This window comes from Ovis aries, chromosome 1 (genome assembly GCF_016772045.2).
Source record: "Ovis aries strain OAR_USU_Benz2616 breed Rambouillet chromosome 1, ARS-UI_Ramb_v3.0, whole genome shotgun sequence".
NCBI lineage: Eukaryota > Metazoa > Chordata > Mammalia > Artiodactyla > Bovidae > Ovis > Ovis aries.
The window spans coordinates 224,848,107-224,861,244 of NC_056054.1; the positions used below are offsets into that span (position 1 = coordinate 224,848,107).

General features: G+C 37.9%; 1 pseudogene; it reads left to right on the plus strand.

The window, feature by feature from the left end:
• The first annotated feature begins 481 nt into the window (after nucleotides 1-481).
• On the plus strand, nucleotides 482-12,728 carry LOC114112774 (etoposide-induced protein 2.4 homolog; annotated as a pseudogene).
• The last annotated feature ends 410 nt before the right edge of the window (nucleotides 12,729-13,138 follow it).

The window sequence follows — 13,138 nt, forward strand, 5'->3', positions numbered from 1 at the left end:
CATAAAAATAAATAATGTCGTTTGCAGCAACATGGATGGACCTAGAAATTATCATCATAAATGAAGCAATTCAAAGCAAGACAAATATCATATGATATCACTTATATGTTAAATCTAAAACAATGATACAAATGAACTTATTTACGAAATAGCAACAGACTCATAGACATCAAAAACAAACTTATGGTTACCAAGGAGGAATGGTGGGGGGGGGGGGGACAGAAAAATCTGAACATTTTGATTAACAAATACACAATTCTATATATAAAATGATGAAAAAGGTCCTACTATATAGAACAGGAAACTCTATTCAATATTTTATAATAACCTAAATGGAAAATAATCTATAAAAAAGTTATGTGTGCAAGAATAACTGAATCACTTTGTTGTACACCTGAAACACAACAGTATATATCAACTATAATTAAAAATAAAATTTCAAAAAATAGTATTTAGTGCTAAGGATAATGCCTCAGTCATAATGCAGTGCAGCCCTCCTGGAACAATAAAGGAAAGCATAAAGGTATTTGGCACATTTCTCTATGTTATCAAGTCAACTCCAAACTGCATCGAGAAGTGGCTGAGACCTCTGCTCAGGTATTTTAGCTTTCCAAGTGAAGTTTTCTCCCTCTCATCTTTGGAATCTTAACTTCAGTTCTGAAGTCAATAGAAAATCTGTGGGAATTTATGTGCATATTTCTGGCTTATAAATTTATGGCTCGCTCATATCCCAACATTCCTCTCACTTTCCAGTCTCTCTTAATGTCACTTATTCCTCAGGCCAGTAAGAGTGTAACTTTCTATTGTGTTCTGCTCAGTAAGCCTAAGAAATGACCTTAGGAGAAAGCTGTGTAAATGAAGATCTCACCCAAATTAAGCCCTTCCATTCAGGAGTTAAAATTCCTTCACATATCTGTAAGCCTCTGTTCACACTTCAGTACCTTTAACTATGATATTTTATATTTGCCCACCAGTTGGTAATGTTTCCTGCAGGAGGGTTAATTTGATATAAGCAACTCTGCCATTACTGGAACAAGCTTTGTAATTTCTAGCTGTGTGATTATGGGAAAGCTTTTATTTTATTTTATTTTTTAATTTTAATGTGGTTTTCCCTCATCTTTAAATTAGGAATGCTAAGGATATATACTCCCTAAGGTTGTTGTGACATTCAATTGTGAACATTAATGCAAAGCACTTAAAAGAAGTTTTGTATTCATAAGCACACAAATGTTTAGCGGAAATAACTTTCACAAAAATCTCAGGACTAACAGGCTTAGGTTAGCAATAAAATAAACCTATTTTTATTGATTTTGGGGCTGCTGTCTTGATTGCAAGCTTTCTAAAATTTATCCTCATATGATAATGAGAAATATTTCATTTCTACTTAAAGAGATGAATAAAATAATTTCCACACAATAGGTTGATCATTTTTGTATTTGGAGGTGCTCTTTCTACAGCAGTTGCAGGGATGATTTTTTAATTAATTTACCTGGATCATCAGCTTCTTCCATTTTGGACTTTGTCAGTTTGGCACTGATACTTATATATTAGCTTATACTGCATGCTCGGACTACTAAATACTGATAGTGATACTTAAAGTAAACATTTATGTGATACTTATAATGGAAACAGTTTTGCCTTAAGATCTCTTCATGTGTCAATTCATTGAATCTCCCGAACCATTTTATCAGGTGGACATTTATTATTATTTCCACAAACAACAGAGATTATGATTTATCCACATATTGAATTATAAACTCAGGAAATATAGCTTCAGAGAATGTGCTCCTATTTTTCATATCCTACCTCTCTATTAAAAGAAATTAAAAACACATCAAAAGTAAATTTAATAAGCTGATTTAAACTTTAAAACAAAACAAAAAATGTTACAACTATTATCCTGACAAGATTATACGCCTATAAGCCCTCATTGACTTTCTTGATGTACACAAATCATTCATCTTTTAAAAAGCTTCCTCCAGGAAAGATTCTCTATCACTATGCTTTCTTTCAGACTATTTCTTCTGACATTTCCTCAATAGCTAGTTTCTATAATTCTAAAACTTAACCCTTGGAATTCTAATTTTGCTGATAAGAAATTTGCTAATAAGATCCTTTCAGATATTCAGAATAAGAGATCTTGTAATTTTAAGTATTGCATCACTGTCATTTAAGGCTGAAGTTATATTGTTACAGAACCAAATGTGGGTCAATTTGCCTGACACACAGCAAAGGCAGTCTACTGCCACCAGATTGTAGCAAAGGCAAGTACAGTTTTATCATAAGCCCAAGCAAGAAGAAGTGCATGCTCAGAACTGCCTGATGGCTTTCAGGGAAGAATTTTTAAAGACAGTGTGAGAGAGAGTGTGTGGCCAGCTTGTGTAGAATCCTCTGATTGGTTATTGTTATGTGCTCAGTCACTAAGTCATGTCCAACTCTTTGCCACCCCATGGACTGCAACATGACAAGCTTCCCTATTCTTCACCATCTCCCGGAGTTTGCTCAAACTCATGTCCATTGAGTTACTGATGCTATCTAACCATCTCATCTTCTGCAGCTCACTTTCCCTCTTGCCTTCAATCTTTCCCAGCATCAGAGTCTTTTCCATTGAATGGTTTCTTCACATCTGGTGGCCAAAGTATTGGAGCTTCAGCATCAGTCCTTCCACTGAATATTCTGGATCGATATTTTTTAGGATTGACTGCTTTGATCTCCTTGCTGTCCAAAGGACTCTCATTTGATTGATTGATGGTAAAGTAACAAAGTGATGTTTTGGGAATCTCAATCATCAACCTTCTGCTGATCTGGGGCCTACCTGCTGGTGGTCAGCATGCAGTTAACTTATTCTACCTGGCGAGGGCTTTAGTGCCTGCAAAACTCAAGGATATAGCTCAGAAAATTATCTATAGCCCTCAAGGAGGAATTAACTATGGCTCAGATCAAGAACTCCTTATTACCAAATTCAGACTCAAATTGAAGAAAGTAGGGAAAACTGCTAGACCATTGAGGCATGACCTAAATCAAATCCCTTATGATTATACAGTAGAAGTGAGAAATAGATTTAAGGGGCTAGATCTGACAGATAGAGTGCCTGATGAACTATGGAATGAGGTTTGTGACATTGTACAGGAGACAGGGATCAAGACAGGGATCAAGACCTCATGGAAAAGAAATGCAAAAAACCAAAATGGCTGTCTGGGGAAGCCTTACAAATAGCTGTGAAAAGAAGAGAGGTGAAACCAAAGGAGAAAAGGAAAGATATAAGCATCTGAATGCAGAGTTCCAAAGAATAGCAAGAAGAGATATGAAAGCCCTCTTCAGCAATCAATGCAAAGAAATAGAGGAAAATAACAGAATGGGAAAGACTAGAGATCCCTTCAAGAAAATTAGAGATACCAAGGGAACATTTCATGCAAAGATGGGCTCAATAAAGGACAGAAATAGTATGGACCTAATAGAAGCAGAAGATATTAAGAAGAGGTGGCAAGAATACACAGAAGAACTGTACAAAAAAGATCTTCAAGACCCAGATAATTATGATGGTGTGATCACTCATCTAGAGCCAGACATCCTGGAATGTGAAGTCAAGTGGGCCTTAGAAAGCATCACTATGAACAAAGCTAGTGGAGGTGATGGAATTCCAGTTGAGTTGTTTCAAATCCTGAAAGATGATGCTGTGAAAGTGCTGTACTCAATATGCCAGCAAATTTGGAAAACTCAGCAGTGGCCACAGGACTGCAAAAGGTCAGTTTTCATTCCAATCCCAAAGAAAAGCAATGCCAAAGAATGCTCAAACTAACACACAATTGCGCTCATCTCACATGCTAGTAAACTAATGCTCAAAATTCTCCAAGCCAGGCTTCAGCAGTACTTGAACCGTGAACTTCCTGATGTTCAAGCTGATTTTAAAAAAAACGCAGAGGAACCAGAGATCAAATTGCCAACATCTGCTGGATCATGGAAAAAGAAGAGAGTTCCAGAAAAACATCTATTTCTACTTTATTGACTATGCTAAAGCCTTTGACTGTGTGGATCACAATAAACTGTGGAAAATTCTGAGAGAGATGGGAATACAAGACCAACTGACCTGCCTCTTGAGAAACTTATATGCAGGTCAGGAAGCAACAGTTATAACTGGCCATGGAACAACAGACTGATTCCAAATAGGAAAAGGAGAACGTCAAGGCTGTATACTGTCACCCTGCTTATTTAACTTATATGCAGAGTACATCATGAGAAACCCTGGACCGGAAGAAACACAAGCTGGAATCAAGACTGCCGGGAGAAATATCAATAATGTCAGATACGCAGATGACACCACCTTTATGGCAGAAAGTGAAGAGTAACGAAAAAGCCTGTTGATGAAAGTGAAAGAGGAGAGTGAAAAAGTTGGCCTAAAGCTCAACATTCAGAAAACGAAGATCATGGCATCTGGTCACATTACTTCATGGAAAATAGATGGGGAAACAGTGGAAACAGTATCAGACTTTATTTTGGGGTACTCCAAAATCACTGCAGATGGTGATTGCAGCCATGAAATTAAAAGATGCTTACTCCTTGGAAGAAAAGTTATGACCAACCTAGATAGCATATTAAAAAGCACAGACATTACTTTGCCGACTAAGGTCCGTCTAGTCAAGGTTATGGTTTTTACAGTGGTCATGTATGGATGTGAGAGTTGGACTGTGAAGAAGGCTGAGCACTGAAAAATTGATGCTTTTGAACTGTGGTGTTGGAGAAGACTCTTGAGAGTCCCTTGGACTGCAAGGAGATTGAACCAATCCATTCTGAAGGAGATTAGCCCTGGAATTTCCTAGGAAAGAATGATGCTAAAGCTGAAACTCCAGTACTTTGGACACCTCATACGAAGAGTTGACTCATTGGAAAAGACTCTGATGCTGGGAGCGGTTGGGGGCAGGAGGAGAAGGGGACGACAGCGGATGAGATGGCTGGATGGCATCAGTGAGTCAATGGATGTGAGTCTGAGTGAACTCCAGGAGTTGGTTATGGACAGGGAGGCCTGGAGTGCTGTGATTCATGGGGTCGCAAAGAGTTGGACATGACTGAGCGACTGAACTGAACTGAACTGACTGTGTTTTATGACTAAATTATTATTATTTTGCCTTGTTTGACTGTTTTCTTTCATTTCTGTTCTTTTTGTATGTTTGTTTCTCTCACTTAATTTGTTCTTCATAAATTAAGAAAGGTCCAGAAGTCCAAAGATTTTTTTACAAACAAGAGGCAAGGGAGAGGGGTGGAGAAGGATCTGTCCCTGGGAAGCCCCTACATGTTCCTGCTTGGTTTCAATATCCTATGAAATATGTCTGATTTTTGCCTTGAAATGTTATCTCTCTTTCTTAAAATGGTTGTGTAACTGTGCTCCTTGATACATATCCTGTTTAATGCAATCATTAGGTTCTGTGTCTGAGTTTACTGAGCCCAAGTTTACCAAGCCCTATATCTCTATTCTCCTATACCTACCAACCTAAACAACTATAGTTTCTTTCTCTTTTTCTTTATTTTTGACCACGATGTGCAGCTTGTAGAAACTTGGTTCCCTGATCAGGGATTGAATCTGGGCCCTCGCAATGAAAACACAAAGTCTTAACCCCTGGACTGCCAGGTAATTCCCTATACTTCCTTTAAATTTATATGTTTTATTCAAGGGCAAACTGCTTGAAATACAGTGCATCAAATGCTCACAGAGAATATACCAGTATTACAGAATCAGCTGGGCAGCATTTCAGTGCCAAAGTCAGTATGAGAAAGACAAATACCATATAATATCCCTTACATGTGAAATCTAAAATATGACACAAGTGAATGTATCTATGAATCAGAAACAGACCTCGCAGACACAGAGAACAGACTTGATTGCTAAGAGAGAGGGTGTTGGGGGAGGGATGAACTGGGAGGTTGGGGTTAGCAGATATAAGCTATTATATATGAATAAACAGCAAGGTCCTAGACTTAGCACAGAGAAATACATTCCCTATGATAAACCATAATGGAAAAGAGCATTTTAAAAAATAAGACATATATATGAATCACTTTGCTGTCCTGCAGAAATTAACATTGTTAATCAACTATATTTTAATTAAAAACAATTTTTTTTAAAGAAAGTTGTGTGTATGCACTTTGGAAATAAATATGGAAAGAATTTTGACAATCCTGGGGAGTTCACTAAAATAAAAATAATAAAGTAGAACAATAATAGTGAGCTTAGGAAAATGGACAAGCTGACATTTTGCCTTTTAAGTTTTATTACACAGAAAACTCAATTAAAACTCTATTTCACATCTTTTACCCGATGATTTTCATTTACTTTACTTTAAATTGATGAAAACTACACGTAATCCCATCTGGTTTTCGAATGCTGAAACTTTCCCCTACAGAGCACCACATTTATATACTCCTTCTTCATCCTAACAAAGTTGCACAGAGAATCAATAGCAGTTGTAAGCTGCTGTGACCCAGATATTTTATATCTGACCGTCCTGTAGATCTGTAATAAACCTTTGAAACTGTAGAAGCAGAAAGATTACATGGGTGATGATTAGCAATCTCAAAATATGAAATTGCTACAAAATGTCTTATTTGCACCTTTTTTGTCACTGAATTTGCAACTTAAAAAAAAAAAGCACTATGAAAATGTTTTCATTTGATCATCAGCTGAGCTAAAGCACAGATAATTTGTTCAGATTCCAAAGACAATAATTAAGGTTATTATAGTGATAACCCCAAGCAGCGTATCTATAGACTTACTAGGCAAGAATAATAACCAGCCCCTCTTTTTTAAATTAAAATGGTAGTCATTTTGTTTTCTAAAAATAAAATTGGATTTCATTTCATTTTCAGTTCAATAATATATTTACTATAGTAAACATTTATTTCAGGTTTCATTTTACATTAAGATACTTTTTGTCTTACATGACCCATATTATCAAACTAAATGTAAAATAATATTATGCCTATAGTAACCATTAAAACATAGTAATGTACTTTTAAGGAAGCATCTGGCTTTTTAAATATAATCATGACTACTGCAATTTTATGTTCTTCATAAACAGAAAAAGTACAGATATTACTCTCTTGCAAATTTTAAACAAGTAAATGGATCTATAAAATTTAATCAAGGCAATGCTCTAAGTGGATAATTTTGTGTTTATAATAATACCTTTTCTTTCCCACTATTATCATTATAAATTGCAAATTAGATTTTTATGTATTTAAAGGAAGCCTAAAGAGAAGGGGATGACAGAGTATGAGATGGCTGGATGGCATCACTGACTCGATGGACACGAGTCTGAGTGAACTCCAGGAGCTGGTGATGGACAGGGAGGCCTGGCGTGCTGCGATTCACGGGGTCGCAAAGAGTTGGACACGACTGAGTGATTGAACTGAACTGAACTCAACAGAAAGACTAATAGATACTTAAGTAACTTCATAGGTGAGGAAAAGATTGCTGGATCATGATTAATAAACCCAAGATTTGCTTAGGATATATGAAATAGAGAAGATTAGGGGTATTCTTTGAACTACAAAGTACAGTTTGACTTGAATAGATTAGATTTTGTCCATTAAATGTTTTGCTTCCTTGATAAAATTTCTTGATGATTAGAACAGTTTCATATTGTTGCTCTTTTTCTTTTTAACATTATTATTCAAACCAAGTGTGTGACTGTAATCACTCTTCATTTTCTCTTTAACAATTGAAGTGGTAAAGGTTTGAAATCACCATTAAACTTATTCTTAATACTTCATTTCAAAATAACAGTATTCTTTTTACTTTCATTTTTACATTCAAAATATTGGATAGAAAGTGGCAGACTTCATGAAAGAGAAATGGCAATTTGGGGCAAACTATTTTTTTTATATTTAATATCCTATTATTAGAGTCATTTAAATGGGCAATTGTTGAAATTTAGTTTTGTTCTATTGTGTGACTTGAAATTAAGTTACATTAATTTCTATTTGTTTAACTACAAAATAAAAGACTTGAGGTAAATGATGTTATAAGGCAATAGTTTATATTTACCTTTTGGAATATGTTTTCAATACTTTGTGTGCATGCTAAGTCACTTCAGTTGTGTCCAGTTCTTTCCAACACTAAGGACCATAGCCCACCAGGCTCCACTGTCCATGGGATTCTCCAGGCAAGAATATTGGAGTGGGCTGCCATGCTCTTCTCCAGGGGATCTTCCAAACCCAGGGATGGAACCCGTATCTCTTAAGTCTCCTTCATTGGCAGGCAGGTTCTTTACCACTAGACAACTGGGAAGCTCTGTGTTACTTTACTCTGTAGTTAATTATTAATGCAAACAAAAGTATCATTTTATATGCCTGCTATCAGTAGAATCTGAATGAAAGGGATGTTGTTTCTCTCTTCCTTCTATATGAGCAGATGTGTCAGTTCGTGAGATGGAAGAGCTAAAGAGAAGGATCCCCAATGTATATTTATATATATGCTGGTGTTTATGTATATGTGTTTATGCACATGTATGTCTACAAAAATGCACACATATATAAAAATACACATACAATATACAGTATACCTATGGTAACAGGTATTGATATACTGAGTACAATTATAGTGGTGCACACATGTGCTGAGATGAGAACAGAGCCCTGTGAATACCTGCTAAACTAGAGTTTTGGGAACATGTCTGAGTGAGGAATTATCTTGGCATTTATAAGAAAAAAAAAGATGTGGCTGGAACAAAGTAAGCAAGGATGGGGAGAGGAAGAGAAGGTTGATTGTCTTGGGAGGACTAGATAATATATAGCTAAGTTACCATGTTGAAAGGGGGATGAGTTTGCTACCTTTGAAACAAACAAACAAAAAAAAAACATAAAGAAAAACAAAACCTTTTCTTTTTTTTCTTTTTCTGGAACTTTAACTAGGGAAGCGGTGAAACAAAAATTGTCTTACAAAAAGTTCACTATGGTTCCTGGGAACAAGGTGAGCCAAAGTGGAAGCAGATTGATTATCATGAACACACTGATCGAAGTCCAGGGTGAGGCCATGGTGTCTCTGGTGGATGGTCACACTTAAGTTTGAGGAATGTAGGTAGTAATTAAGGTTCAGTGAATGCAGGGGATAAAAACCTCCAGTACATGAAATACTAGTAATTACATTTTCAATAGCAAGTGTTTTATTTCCACCTTAGATTTTTATATTTTTTTTTTCCTAAATCAGATTTTCTCAGTCAGAGAGGGACTGAAAGAGGATCATGATCCTACTCTATTAAAGTTTTCTCCCATGAATGGACTCTTCAACTTGTAGTATAGCAAATACAGCAGGGCAGGAATAGAGACAGAGATATAGAGAAAGGACTTGTGAACACAGCAGGGAAGGAGAGGCTAGGACAAACAGAGAGTAGCACAGACATAAATACACTATCATGTGTAAAAAAGCAGTGGGAAGCTTCTGTTAATATATAACATGGGTGGCTCAGCTCTGTGATGACCTAGAGGGGTGGGATGGGGGTTGGGGGGGAGGCTCATCTGGAAGGGGATATACATATAGTTATGGCTGATTTACATTGTTGTACAGTGGAAACCAACACAATATTGTAAAGCAATTATCCTCCAATTAAAAATAAATTTTAAAAATTAATATTATTATATATTATGTTATTTTTTTTTATTTTTTCAAATTCTTTTAGTCATGTCTGACTCTGCAACCATGGATTCCCTGCCACCTCCTCTATCCACAACAGGCAAGGATAATGGGTCATCCCCATAGTCTTAAAAATAATTACAACCTCAGAATTTTATCTCTAGGCTATTTACAGTTTTGCAAATATTTTATAGACTTGCCTGCTACAAGATAACTGGATTCTCATATTTCTACTTTCAGTCAACTCTGATACATTACTTTAGTTGAAGTACGTGAGGAAAAGCCAGCCACACACATAAATAAGTGGATATACATGTTTGAAACCATAAAGAATTTGACAGTAGTGGTTTTGTCATGGGGCAAAGCCTATTAAAAACTCCCAGGAAATAAAAATAGAATTTGTGTAATAATATAAAGTCTAACCTTTTTTTTTTTCTTTCTCCTTTGTGCTTAGTCAGATTTCACTTGCTTATAGGGTGCCATGTACAGAAGATTTGTCCTCAGCTTCAAACCAAAGATCCTGGAATGAAAGGCTGCATCAGCTCACAGAAACGCCCTGGAAAAACTGAAATTCAAGACGGTGGGCGCCGCTTACTGAGAGGCTGTGCCTGCACTGAGATCACGAGCTGGAGCAGCATAGCCATGCCCAATCCACAGCGCTCTGCCCTCTGCATTTTAAAAAACCCCATACAGCCCTGCCCATGACCTGATGGGAGTGGGTTGTACAGCTGCAGTCCGTCCCCAACCTTTTTAGCCCCAGGGACTGCTTTTGTGGAAGGCTATTTTTCCACAGCCAGGGAGCAAGAGATGGTTTGGGGATGATTCAAGTGCATTACATTTATTGTGCACTTTACTTTTATTAATATTACATCAGCTCCACCTCAGGTCATCAGGCATTAGATCCTGGAGGCTTGGGACCCTTGCTGTAGAGCTAGCTAACTCACATCTGTTCTTTCCTTGATTAGAAACTAAACCTTTCCATGGCTTTTGAGCTGAAATAGGAATGCTTCATTGGCTCAAAGGACACTGGGCCAGAAAGACCCTTGTTGGAACCTGACAGGAACAGGTAGGTAACAGTTTCTCTAAAACTAGATGCATATGGAATACGAAACCATATCAATTAACTTTTTACACTTCCTTATATTACAATCCATTGATTTATCTTGTCCTTTGTCTGCATCCCTATCCATTTGTGATGTTACATTACGGTCATTAAAGAAATATTGGTTCACTGAGTTATGTAGATATGCCAAATGCTGATATACATTTTTTAATGAAATCAAGTAATGTTAGTATCAGCTTCCCTGGTGGCTTGGCTGGTAAAAAATCTGCCTACAATGCAGGAGACCTGGGTTGGGAAGATCCCCTGGAGAAGGGAACAACTACCCACTCTGGTATTCTGGCCTGGAGAATTCCATGCACTGCATAGTCCATGGGGTCACAAACAGTCAGACAAAACTGAGCAACTTTCACTTTTCAAGGTTACTATCAGGCTTATTAGCAAAAACTTTTACTGGAAAGCTGTAAAGATTTCAGAGATACCTTTTCCAAAATTCTAATATTTGGTTGAAAATTTGAGTGTTACCATTCACAACAAAAGTATTTGCTTTCCTTGAAAAAGCAAATCCATTTCTTTACATTTTAAGACAATCTGTAAAATACTCAAGTCTAAATAAACATTGTTTACCTGCCAGAAATTCTCTCTAGTGAAAATGATTTCATTAAGAACACCTGGACTTCCCAACGGACATGCCACCCCAGCTCCATAGGACCTGGGTGTGCCGGGTGTTGTGGCCCCACCTTGAGAACATGTGTTGTGGGAGACATAGGCAAGGGCAAGGTGCTCCAAGGAGCCTGTCTGGTTGGCAGTGGGCAGAGAGTCAGAGCCACAGCAGCAAAGCTGTGCAGCCTTCATAGTGACAGATTTGGGGATGCTTCTCTCTCCTGTGTGTAATTGGTAGTTTGAGTGGTGAAGAGATTGCTGACAGTGTCAAAACCTTTCCGCAGTACCTTTCTAGGAGAATCAAGAACACCATTTCTGGAAGTTGTACCATCTCATAGCTAGATGCTCAAATTCAGCGAAAGAGAGAGGAACAGCATCTAAGAAGGCTAGTAGAGTGTTTGAGAGGACATGTAAAGCCCAGGGTATACAAGAGGAAGCAAGATTGAGCCATCCACACCTAATAGAATTTCTCAGTGCTGTACATGACGTGGCAGACTATTCTGCTTCATTCTCTTCCCGGTTTTATGAAGTGTGTATTCCTGTGTTTTAGTCAGTAATGGCCCAAATGATTGGTTATCCATTTCTACATAGAGATGTTTGATTCTGGCTGAAATATTTATTCCCATCAATTTTCAGTGCTCCTCCTCTTTGTGCTTAGCAAAGTTGTGAATGTGATATGATAGAATATAGCTGATCTGGCACTTATGGTATCAGGGAGGAAGCCTCACCCATTCCTTACTGACATGGTCTTCAACATGTCAATTGCAGGCTATTTTCTGTACCTAGGAAATATCTGTGGGTCTCTTTCTCATCCATCTTGTTGGTCAGCTGGTTAATCTCCAATCTTTTTTTCTACTCACTATGGTGGACTTTCCAGCAGGCACCCCACCTCCTACATTATCACTAGCTGCCTTTGCTCTGTTCTCTTCCCTTTGTTTTTTATGAACACCAATGAAGCAAAAGGTGAAAGTGTTAGTCACTCAGTCATGTCTGACTCTTTTCCACCACATGGACTATACCCCACCAGGCTCCTCTGTCCATGGAATTCTACTGAAAAGGGTAACCATTCCCTTCTTTGGAGGATCTTCCCACCCCAGGGATTGAACCCAGGTCTCCTGCATTACTGGCAGATTCTTTACCATGTGAGCCACTACTGAAGCCCAACGAAGTAAATACCCCTGGCAAAACCTGCCTTTCCACCTGTAACCTCTTTTCCATAGTGATTTCCTTAAGCAACAGAACCTTCCAGAAAATGGTTTACTGCAATCTGCCCATAGTAGCTCAACCTCTGCAGAGAAGCTCCCTTCACAGCACCAGTCTCCTGCCAAGCAAGACTGTGGCAGTTCACTGTGTTGGCCATCAAGAAGGGATGGACGGGAATAGGGGGACCCTGTGGCAGCTCTTTTCCTTGTCCACCTTCCCTACTATGAAAAGCAGGATCCACCATGCAAGTGTCCTCTGCATATTCCCTTCTTTCTGAGGAAATTGGGACTTTTGTCTGGTGCACCTAAGGCAGAATCTTCCTGACACTGGCACATTGATTTCTAACATTGGTGAATCTGAAAGAATCACAGGTTTTTCTGCAGCTCTTTTTCAGCATCTCTTCAGCCCTCCTACCGGAACAGATGGGAATAGATTCCCCCTCCACCAACCGTGCCATTTACCCTGCCTTCCACCACCCTTGGATGAACAGAATTTTGTAATCCTAGCTGTTGTGGAACTGTTATTTTTGCTGTTTTTCTGTGAACCGCATATATTGGATGTTGGAGATAAAGGAGAATCTCAGTTCCTCT